Here is a 9,687-nt window from a genome sequence, read left to right on the forward strand (position 1 = left end):
AGTGAACGGAATTTGAAACATTTGAAATACATTTTTTATCATTTTTTTACTAAAAGATGTCAATTGAAAAAAACATTCAAACATAAATGACGTTTTTTTGGTATTTTTTCTTTATTTAATAAGCAAACGCAAACGAAGTTTCTGTTGTATGCTAAACATCTTGTAAATTCAAGTTTTCGTTAAATAAAAATTTTAATTTATGAAAATACATAGCGTGTTTAATATTTATTTCCTTGACTCACCATAGTTTTTTATATTTATTTTTTCTCCAAAATCATACGTGAAGTGGGTTTTCTTTAACCGTAAGAACGTACTCGTTACAAGAAAACTAGCAGATATCGATATACCCTGCTAACCACTAGTCCGGTGATTCTTGCATATGCATCATCTGTTAGTTGTGAAATCGACCACTTGGTTTCTTTGTTTGCATCAACCTAACCATTTAAACCATTTCTGTTCCGGTCCAGCTCTTGTTTGGTCCCAAACCAACCGGACCATAAACCGGATACTAACATGGGTTTGTAAACATAAATAAAAAGTCATCTCATTCATGTCTAAAGTTCCATAAACTAACAGAACCAGACTGGACCAAACAAAGATATCCATCCTAAATAGATTTGGAACAACTTTTTGGAAAAAATCTACAACCACAAACCAAACCCGGAACTGGTTCTGCTGTTCCGCCGGCGACATGAACTGTTAATAAAAACCGCTCTTTTGTTTGTTAGGTGTTAAAGATACTGAGATTGTATTCGGTCTCGGTTTTGTTCCCACCATTGCTTTGCATGCCCCTCCCCAAACTTTTCTCGGCTGCATATACAAAAGTAAGAAAATATAGAATGTTGTCAGAATATCAAGGAGCCTAACGAGTCAAATAGATTAAACAAGTCAAACACGAAAATAATATAGGAAAGTAAAGAAATATATAATTTTACTTGTCACAATATCAACATGTCTAACGGATCAAATAGGTCTAACACGAAAGTAAAAAAAAATAGTTAATGTTACTTGTCACAATACTAACGAGCCTATCGGGTCACACAAATCAAATAAATCAAAAATGTCAAATAGGTCATGAAAGTAGGTCAAACACGAAAGTTAAAAAAAATATATCAACAAGCCTAAATAGAACCCATGTTACGTGAAATGAATCAATAAAACATATGATGTTACGTGTCACAATATCAACAAGCCTACCGGGTCAAACTAGTCAAATAGGTCACAATGGTCAAACAGGTCAAACGAGTCACATAGGTCAAACACGAAAGTAAAAAATATATGAAAGTAAAAAAATGTATAATGTTGCTTGTCTCAAACTCTCAATATCAATGAGCCAGCGCGCAAAACGGATAAAATAGGCAAAATGGGTCAAATAGGTCAAACGAGTCATACGGGACAAACACAGAAGTAAAAATAATATCTTGTCATCTAACACAATATCAACGAGCCTACCGGGTCAAAACGGATCAAATAGCTTAAAAAGGTCAAACGGGTCAAATACGTCAAATGGCAAACAGAAAGTGAATCCATCTGATTCGCTCGCCTTTCAAGCGAACCAAACAGTAGTTCAGAAACAGAAAAAAAAAATAACCTGAATCTGACACGGCGGAGCTCACGGGTCCCATCTACCAGCTGTCTGATGGTAATATAAACACCAGGCTCATCTTCCTCTATCCACTCTGAATCAATATCACTAGCATTACTGACTGAAACCGATGCCTCATCTCTAGAGGATGTTGTGGTCCTTGACGGGTCCATGGATGGTTGGTGGGCCCTGGGACCAGCATTGTAATGGTAGTTGCCACCTGAATCCGAGGGTCTATAGTAGTTCCTTGACGGGTTCATCATCGGGCTGTCCCTAATTGACCCGAGCCTTAAAATCAGATGAGTCTCTCTACACATTTCGTAACATAAAATCATTAGCTCAAAGCCGGTCAAATTTTAGTATGCATTGGGTCAGATTAGGCAGCCTGCAAACACTTTCTTTTTCTTATTTTTCTAAATATATAAAGTGCAATGTTTGAGATTTTCTCCAAACACTAGGCATGTAAACGAACTGAAAGAACATGAATGGAACTTGTTCGTGTACGATCTTGTGACTTTAACCAAACAAATGATATCGAACACTTCTTGTTCAAGCTAGTTCGTTAAGAAAATGAATGTGTTTGTGTTCGTTAGTACTTTAAACGATCATGCATGTACATAAGTACACATAAACCAACACGAGTTAAAAGCAAACATGAATATCCAAATAAAAGTCTAAAATGAGATCACTGTTACATATAACAATTCAAAATTAAACACATATACATAAATAAAGGTTTTTAATATATCAAAATCAAATTGATATTAGACATATATAAATTTAAATGAATATTTATAACCTATACACAGACGTAAATAAAAACGAGCGTTCACAAATGTAAATGAACAACTCGGACATTTATTCATGTTCGTTTCGTTTATTAAATTAACAAACATAAACAAACTTCCCCGCCGAACATTTCCCTTCCATTGAACGCTTGGTTTGTTTGCATGCCTACAAAAACTATACCATTATAACACTAATCTAAATATCTTTTAAAAATCTAACATGTTTGACCCATAAAAGGAAAACCACAAACCCAATGTGTTAAAAAAGGGAGGGAAATACATTACCCCGTCCACAGACCGGGAGGGCGTGTCAAGAGCTTGACAGTTAAACCTCTGAACATTATAAAGCTCCATGATCCGATCATAATTCTCGCCCCACCATCGTTGTGCTTGCCACTTATCGAACATCTCTTGGCTTTTTTCCAATAAAAAAAAAGTTTAGAAAAATAATGATGATAATAATCATAGATAGAGATCTAACGTTGTACAATGTTTAAAGTGTCATTTTATGACAGACAGGATTTAGATTTTTCATACATTAAAAGTAACATTGTTCGTGTTAAAATGAAAAGGACCATTTATTTACATATTTGGTCCCCAGCTATCTTCAAACTGGACTTTAAAAACAGGACCATTGGGTTAACTGTTAAGTACATCCCGTCTAGTTTCATGGGGACCACATTTTTATTTATTTCTACGTTACTAGAAACTTTAGGATATGAAATATATTAGTAACACATAATAAACTTACTTGAAGCGTATGCGTTTAAGGTCATTTCCGCCATTAGGTAAGGACACAAAGGTAATTTGGACACCGGACTCCACTTGAGCTACCCATTCTACAGGGTCATCAGTATCATCATCCAAGACCAAATGACCCGACTGTTGGGGCGGTTCGTAGGACCCACCAAAGTCCCAAGACGGGGTTGAGCTTGAACCGCCCGGTTGGGTGTATGGGTAGTCCGTGTAGGGCCCAGGTGCTTTCTTGAACCGGCTTGGACCGGTGGGTGGCTTCCCTTTTGAAGAACTTGAAACCTTGATTGCCGTATCCTTCACCTGTTGTATTATTTAAAACCAAATTTCTTTTAAATTTTGGACTTTGATTTAGAAGGAATTAATATGTTCTAATTCAGTTACATATGGAGTTATAACTAATATTTATCCTTAGTTTAGTATCTATTATACTATAAATAATAGAAAATAGTATTATTTTTCTACTTATATTGGGCTTTACTATATTTGTGGAATAGTTTTAAGTGTTAAGATAAAATACAAACAGTTTGTTCACGTGTCTAAAGATATTCCGAGAGCAATAAAAACGTACTAACACACCATAGAAGAAAACACATGCTCACGCACCGTTAAATAAAAGACGTTGATGCATCGTTATAATTTTTAAACGCACCATTATAATTTCTTATTTACACTAGTTAGGCAAAAATCACCTTTTTTTAATCGTAACTGTTCAATGAACCTATGAACAAGGAATAAATATAAATATAGTATTTTTTGGGAACAACTTAAAGTGAAAAATTGGAATGGATTTTCTGGGAGCCATATTTATACAAATTTTAAAAGCAAAAGGTTAAAAATTTCAAAATCAACTTATTGACCAAGCCACTACACAACATCTTTCCATTAAAGTTGTTACCATAATTACTTAACATACATTGTTTATGATCACAAGATCATCATCGTACATAGATATGGTAAAGTGGGCATGCAATTTGGTGTGTTTTTGAGGTGAATTTTGAATACCAAATACATTAGAATTTGGTTGTTTTTTTTTTGTATTTTTAGTTCCAATCTTTTATTCTTAGTTTATATAAGTTAATATTTTAATAAAAAGTAGTGTTATATTGATACATACATAAGGAAAACGGGGGCAACCAGCTACGCCGCTAGCCTTTTTTGAACAGCAAAGCTAAGTCGTTTTAAAATAGTTAAATTTTTGTATTAAAAATCATTCAACTGGTATTAAGAGTTTTAGAATAATAAATATTTTGATAAATATTAATCTATTATACTTAATACATAAAGAGAATTAAGAGTATGTTTGGATGAAGGTAATAATATAAATGAGAAATGGAATGGAATTGATAAGGAAATTAAACAAATCATTATCATTAATTTGTCTTATTTGGTTAACCTATAAGAATTAAATGAACTATTACTATATATTGTTTGGTATCCAAAGAAATTATAGTAATGAAACAGAAATAAAAAAAACTTGCAATGGCGACTGTGGTGGTAGCTCTAGCGACGGATATGGTAGTGGCGGTGGCGACGGTGGTGGTGGTGTGGCGGTCTGCGGTGGTAGCATTGGTATTGGTAGTGATGGCAATGGTAGGGTGGCGGCAACGATGGTGGCAGTGGTCAGGCAGCGACAGTGGTGGTGGGTGATGGTCAGGTTGCGGCGGTGAGAATGTTTGTAGTGGTTACGATGGCAGTGGTAGCACTTGTGGTAAGGTGGCGGTGGTGGCGACGACAAACGTGGCGGTCAGGTGGTCGTGGTGTTGTGGAGAAAGTATGGTAAATGATAAATGAAATGAAAAAAAAAGGATGGGGCTGAGAAATAATTATTTTGATGGAATAAGATTCCATATGTAATGGATGATTTCATTTTATATTTTTATTGAGTAACCAAACACCAATTTTTTTTTTCATTCACAGGTCATGAATCATTATATATATACCCTACGTTATTCATGCAACCAAACGCTGCCTAAATGTTTTTATAAATATTTTGAAACTATAAACCGAAACATTTAAATCTTAAGCCAGCTAAACCAATCAATTTACTTGAATATAAGTGATTAGATGTTTTTAATGGTTATAAACATTCTGAAGTTGTCCTATGAGTTAAATGGGGTTTTTTTACTAAACTAGTGTAGTTAGAAAAAAATATTTACTAATTAGGTGTAGTTTGAAAACTATTTATTAAAATGGGTAGTTTTTTAGAATAAAAATTTCACTCTCCTATTTTAATTGGGTAAATCAAATTCTTAAATTAACATCTTTTGTATTATAATTTTATTAATTAAAGTATTATTTTAACAAGGTTTCCTTCTTTTGTAATATAAAATAATCCTAATAACATTTCTCACTTGATTACTTGAGGTTATAACTGTAACTAGTATTCACACATTGTATTGTAATAAAATAATACTAAATTAACTCTCAGTTTATCTCATACACACGACACAACGACTACAAATATTTAACAGTACTAGTTCAAAATAAGTTTTTTAACTGCATTTGTGTTCATTGACGTAAAAAAGAAAAAAAAATCTGAATATGCAGTAATGACATTGTGTGAAAAAAATTTCTCAACACTTGTGTATACACCACAATATATTTTTATGTTACCGTAAGCTATACCGTAATTTTCTGAACTAAATGGTATATTGTGGTATTTTGTAACACCTCAAATTTTATGAAATACTAATATAAATAAAGGATATTTATTTTGAGATTATTTTTGTATAATCCATAAACGTTGGAATGTTAATAGTCATCTGAGTAACCACTAAAAAAAATCTTTGGTTTCTGGGGTTGCAATGTTGTTCATACGGTATTGGTTTGATTCGTCAAGAACTCAAGATACTAGTACAATAACGAGTACCAACATTCACTATAACTTACGATATCAAAAATATAATATTGTGAATATAACTGCGTTTTCAACTAAATTTATACTGTAACATCAACAAAAAGATGCACAAAATTATGTATTTCGTTTTTGTATTTAAGTTAACGAATACAAGTTATAAAAATTACTTCTAAATAATATTAATTTTCTTGAACCAATCCTAATGAAAATTTATGGCTTTATATGAAACAAATAGATAGTTAACTTAATATTATTTTATTTAAAAAGATAGTTACACATATGTTGAAATTTCTTTTACGTATTCCACAATAACCTCGAGCAATAATTGAAATTTTTGAATAAAGTTGTAAATTATGAAAAGAGGAATCGTTTTAAAATAAAATTTTAGTGGTAAAAATTATAATTTTTAAAAGATGTTAGTTTTAGATTTTGGTTTATTCAATTAATATAAGAGAGAAAAACAAGTTTCAAGAAAGTATCCATTTTAACAAATAGTTTTAAAACTACACCAAATTGGTAAATATTTTTCCTAACTACACCATCTTGGTAAAAAACTCATGTAACCTTCATTACTTTCCTTGAAAACGAGTTTTTTATCAAGATGGTGTAGTTAGGAAAAATATTTACCAATTTGGTATAGTTTTAAAACTATTTGCTAAAATGGGTACTTTCTTGAAACTTGTTTTTCTCTCTTATATTAATTGAATAAACCAAAATCTAAAACTAACATCTTTTAAAAATTATAATTTTTACCATTAAAAAAAATCTTTGGTTTCTGGAGTTGCATTGTTGTTCATACGGTATTGGTTTGATTCGTCAAGAACTCAAGATAAGAATACACAAATTAAGAATACACTTTTATTATTTTGTGGTTCTTATTATAAAGAAAGAATACTAAACATATATTAAAGATATTTAATTATAAAATTAATTGAAGCTATACTTTATTTTAATTTAAATAAATAGTGTATACTTTTTTTTTTTTTTTTCCATTTCTATGGCCGTTTGGAATGCGATTGGTTCATGGTGCAACATCCCTAGACTATTTGTTTTTCATGTCAATGATTTGGTGGAAGTGCATAAGGTTTGTGGTGCGACGGGGAATAAAAGGTTGATTATTCATGGAATTGTCATCATTACTTGTTGGAGGATTTGGCGGGCTAGGAATGAAAAGATTTTTTCGGGCAAGAGCACTAACGTGGCAGAAATGGTTGCGGATATAAAATCTTTGGGTTTTCTTTGGTACAAAAATAGATCTAAGATAGGGGTGGTGGATTGGAAAAGTTGGTGTTTATTTGATGTAACGTGATTGTTGGTTTTGGTTTTTGGATTTCAGCGTCTTTCTCCGTCTTGGTGATAGTCGTTGGTTGTGTCTTTTTTTAATGAAAGTCAATTTTCAAAAAATAAAAAATAAATAGTGTATACAAGGAACTCTTTTGATACTGGAGACATTATTAACTTTCTATCAGTTATAAACTTATTACTAAAATCAACATTGACTAGTAAGTTAATGTGATGAATGATCAAAAATTGTTTCTACACTTCTAAAAAGCACCCTAAAACATAAATATATTGTATAACTTTAAAATTAATCAAAATGAATATCAAAATTTGTAAACGTTTATTTGTCTAAATATATACGCCTATAAGAGGGGGCGCTTATACCCAACTTGGTTACAAGTGGTGAAATTGAGATGATCTATTTTTATTTTTCCTTTATTCTATTTTATCTCTTAAAAAAATTGTATAAAAACATGCACATATACATGTAGACATAGTGAATATACACATACACTTAAAAAAGAAAAAAAACCCAATCGTTAAATTAATTCTCAAAATTATGAAGATTTATGTGCATATAAATTTTTAATCAATCTGAAGAAAACTAAATAATTAAAATTCAAAGTTGATTAATATAAAATCCAACACATTGCTAATGGGCGTGACTTACCCAGCAATGTAATGCAATCATAGGCATATAAAGCCGTCTTTCTCCATTAGATTGTTTCAGATAGTCGGATTTTATTCGTTGTTGGTTAAAAAAAATAATAAAATCTAACATATTAGCTCGTATAACGTACTCTCCTTCTATCTCAATTTATATATTTAAATGATTTGTGATATATATTAAATAAAAAAATGAAAAATGATGAACAAATATGTGTTGGAAAGTGAGAAGGCAACCTGTGTGGTGAGGTTTTTGACGGCGTCTTTACTCCCACGCGCCCTGACGTCCTCTCCTTCATCCTCTACCTGCTGCTTTGAGCACGTTATACACGTCAGCATCTTCTTTTTGCTTTTTATTCTATACACACAAACAACAACCGTAACTTAGGTTGATTGATCGATAGAACGCATCAAACCCAAAAATATGTAAAAATAATTAAATAAAGAGAGAATAGAATAGAAAGAAAGAAAGAAAATGAGAGTGGGATTTTCGTGGGGACCAGCAAAACAAAAGGTGGAAACCAACCAAATCTCCGGGATCCCAAAACAACAACTTTTGATTAATAATCGCAAAGTAAAGTTAGTTGTGGTCTCATGATCTCTTCTCTTCGGTATGAACAATGGCTGATGGTGAATCGTTTTCCAAGCGTTGAATACTGTCGAGCCCACAATGAAATGCCAGACAGACAGACAAAATAAAATTACCTAGGAAAACGACACCCTCTGTTTCTGTCTCTTGTTCTTTATCCTTCACACACGTTATTCTTTGCTTCGTATCTCGTCTGCAAATCCCCTACGATTTAGTGTAAGACTTATTAATAAATAAAATGAGTCGGGGGCTGGATAATAAAAAATACTCAGACCGGAAAACAAAAAAAAGAAACACTTCTGATCTCTGTTCTTGACGAGCATGTCAAAAAATCGAGCATACTCCATAGTAGTTAAAATTAAAAAAACCCAGCCTTGATCTCGGTTTTTGACTAGTATGTCAAGAATCAAGCATAAAACTTTTAAGTGTTTGAAATGTGAATAACCGGTGGCGAAACTTACAAGCAAAGGAAGGTGAAGAAGAAGAAGAGACCGAATGTGATTATGGTGGTTTGGGTTTGACTGATGAAAGAAAAGGTAGGTAGCGCTAGGAAGGAATATGGCAGGTAATATAATCAGAAGATACGTGCCTGAAAAACAGAGAAAGAGAACAAACCAAAAATGGTCTACACACAATAAAGAAGAACCGTCTCTGCTATTTATATAACATCACTGGTCCACTTTCTTTTATATCATTCATATTCATATTTTGGGTTTACACACTAATTCTAATCATTATTTTTCATTTTCGTTATAAACAACTAGAAAAGGTCACATAAGAATTCATATTTTTATTCTCTCTTATAGCATTCACATTTAAGGACTCAAATCCGGTTATACTGTTTGAAAGCTAACTCTGATCACTGATGGGTCATTTATCCGTTTGGTCGTCTTTATTAAGGCATAAGGTATAAGTTATAATGTTGTAACTTATACCTTATACACTCACAAAACCCAATTTTCCTAAACATCTTATAACTGATAAGCTATAAGGAACTAAAATAAGGAATCCCAAACAGCCCCTTTGTTCCACCATTATGAAGAAACTAATCTTTATAGGTAGGTGAGAAAGCCCTCTTGTCAAACTTGATCCCCTTTTTTTTGTCTCAATGATTTGAATCCAATACCTCCTCCCCCATTTTTTTTAAATTGAAGTCTTTAAGACC

At 32.2% G+C, this 9,687-nt stretch overlaps 1 pseudogene across 1 annotated transcript; it reads right to left on the reverse strand.

Moving 5' to 3' along the window:
• Nucleotides 1-242: 242 nt before the first annotated feature.
• LOC143529811 (protein Brevis radix-like 1) lies at nucleotides 243-8,280 on the reverse strand (annotated as a pseudogene). The gene is made up of 5 exons (XR_013134726.1): nucleotides 8,171-8,280; nucleotides 3,125-3,429; nucleotides 2,659-2,788; nucleotides 1,592-1,894; nucleotides 243-810 (listed from the first exon to the last, which is right to left on the reverse strand). The product of XR_013134726.1 is annotated as a protein Brevis radix-like 1 (transcript).
• Between the last annotated feature and the right edge of the window lie 1,407 nt (nucleotides 8,281-9,687).

The sequence above is a fragment of the Bidens hawaiensis genome, unplaced genomic scaffold (assembly GCF_021521415.1).
Source record: "Bidens hawaiensis isolate Kalapana, Puna unplaced genomic scaffold, B.hawaiensis_p1.1 tig00008726_1, whole genome shotgun sequence".
NCBI lineage: Eukaryota > Viridiplantae > Streptophyta > Magnoliopsida > Asterales > Asteraceae > Bidens > Bidens hawaiensis.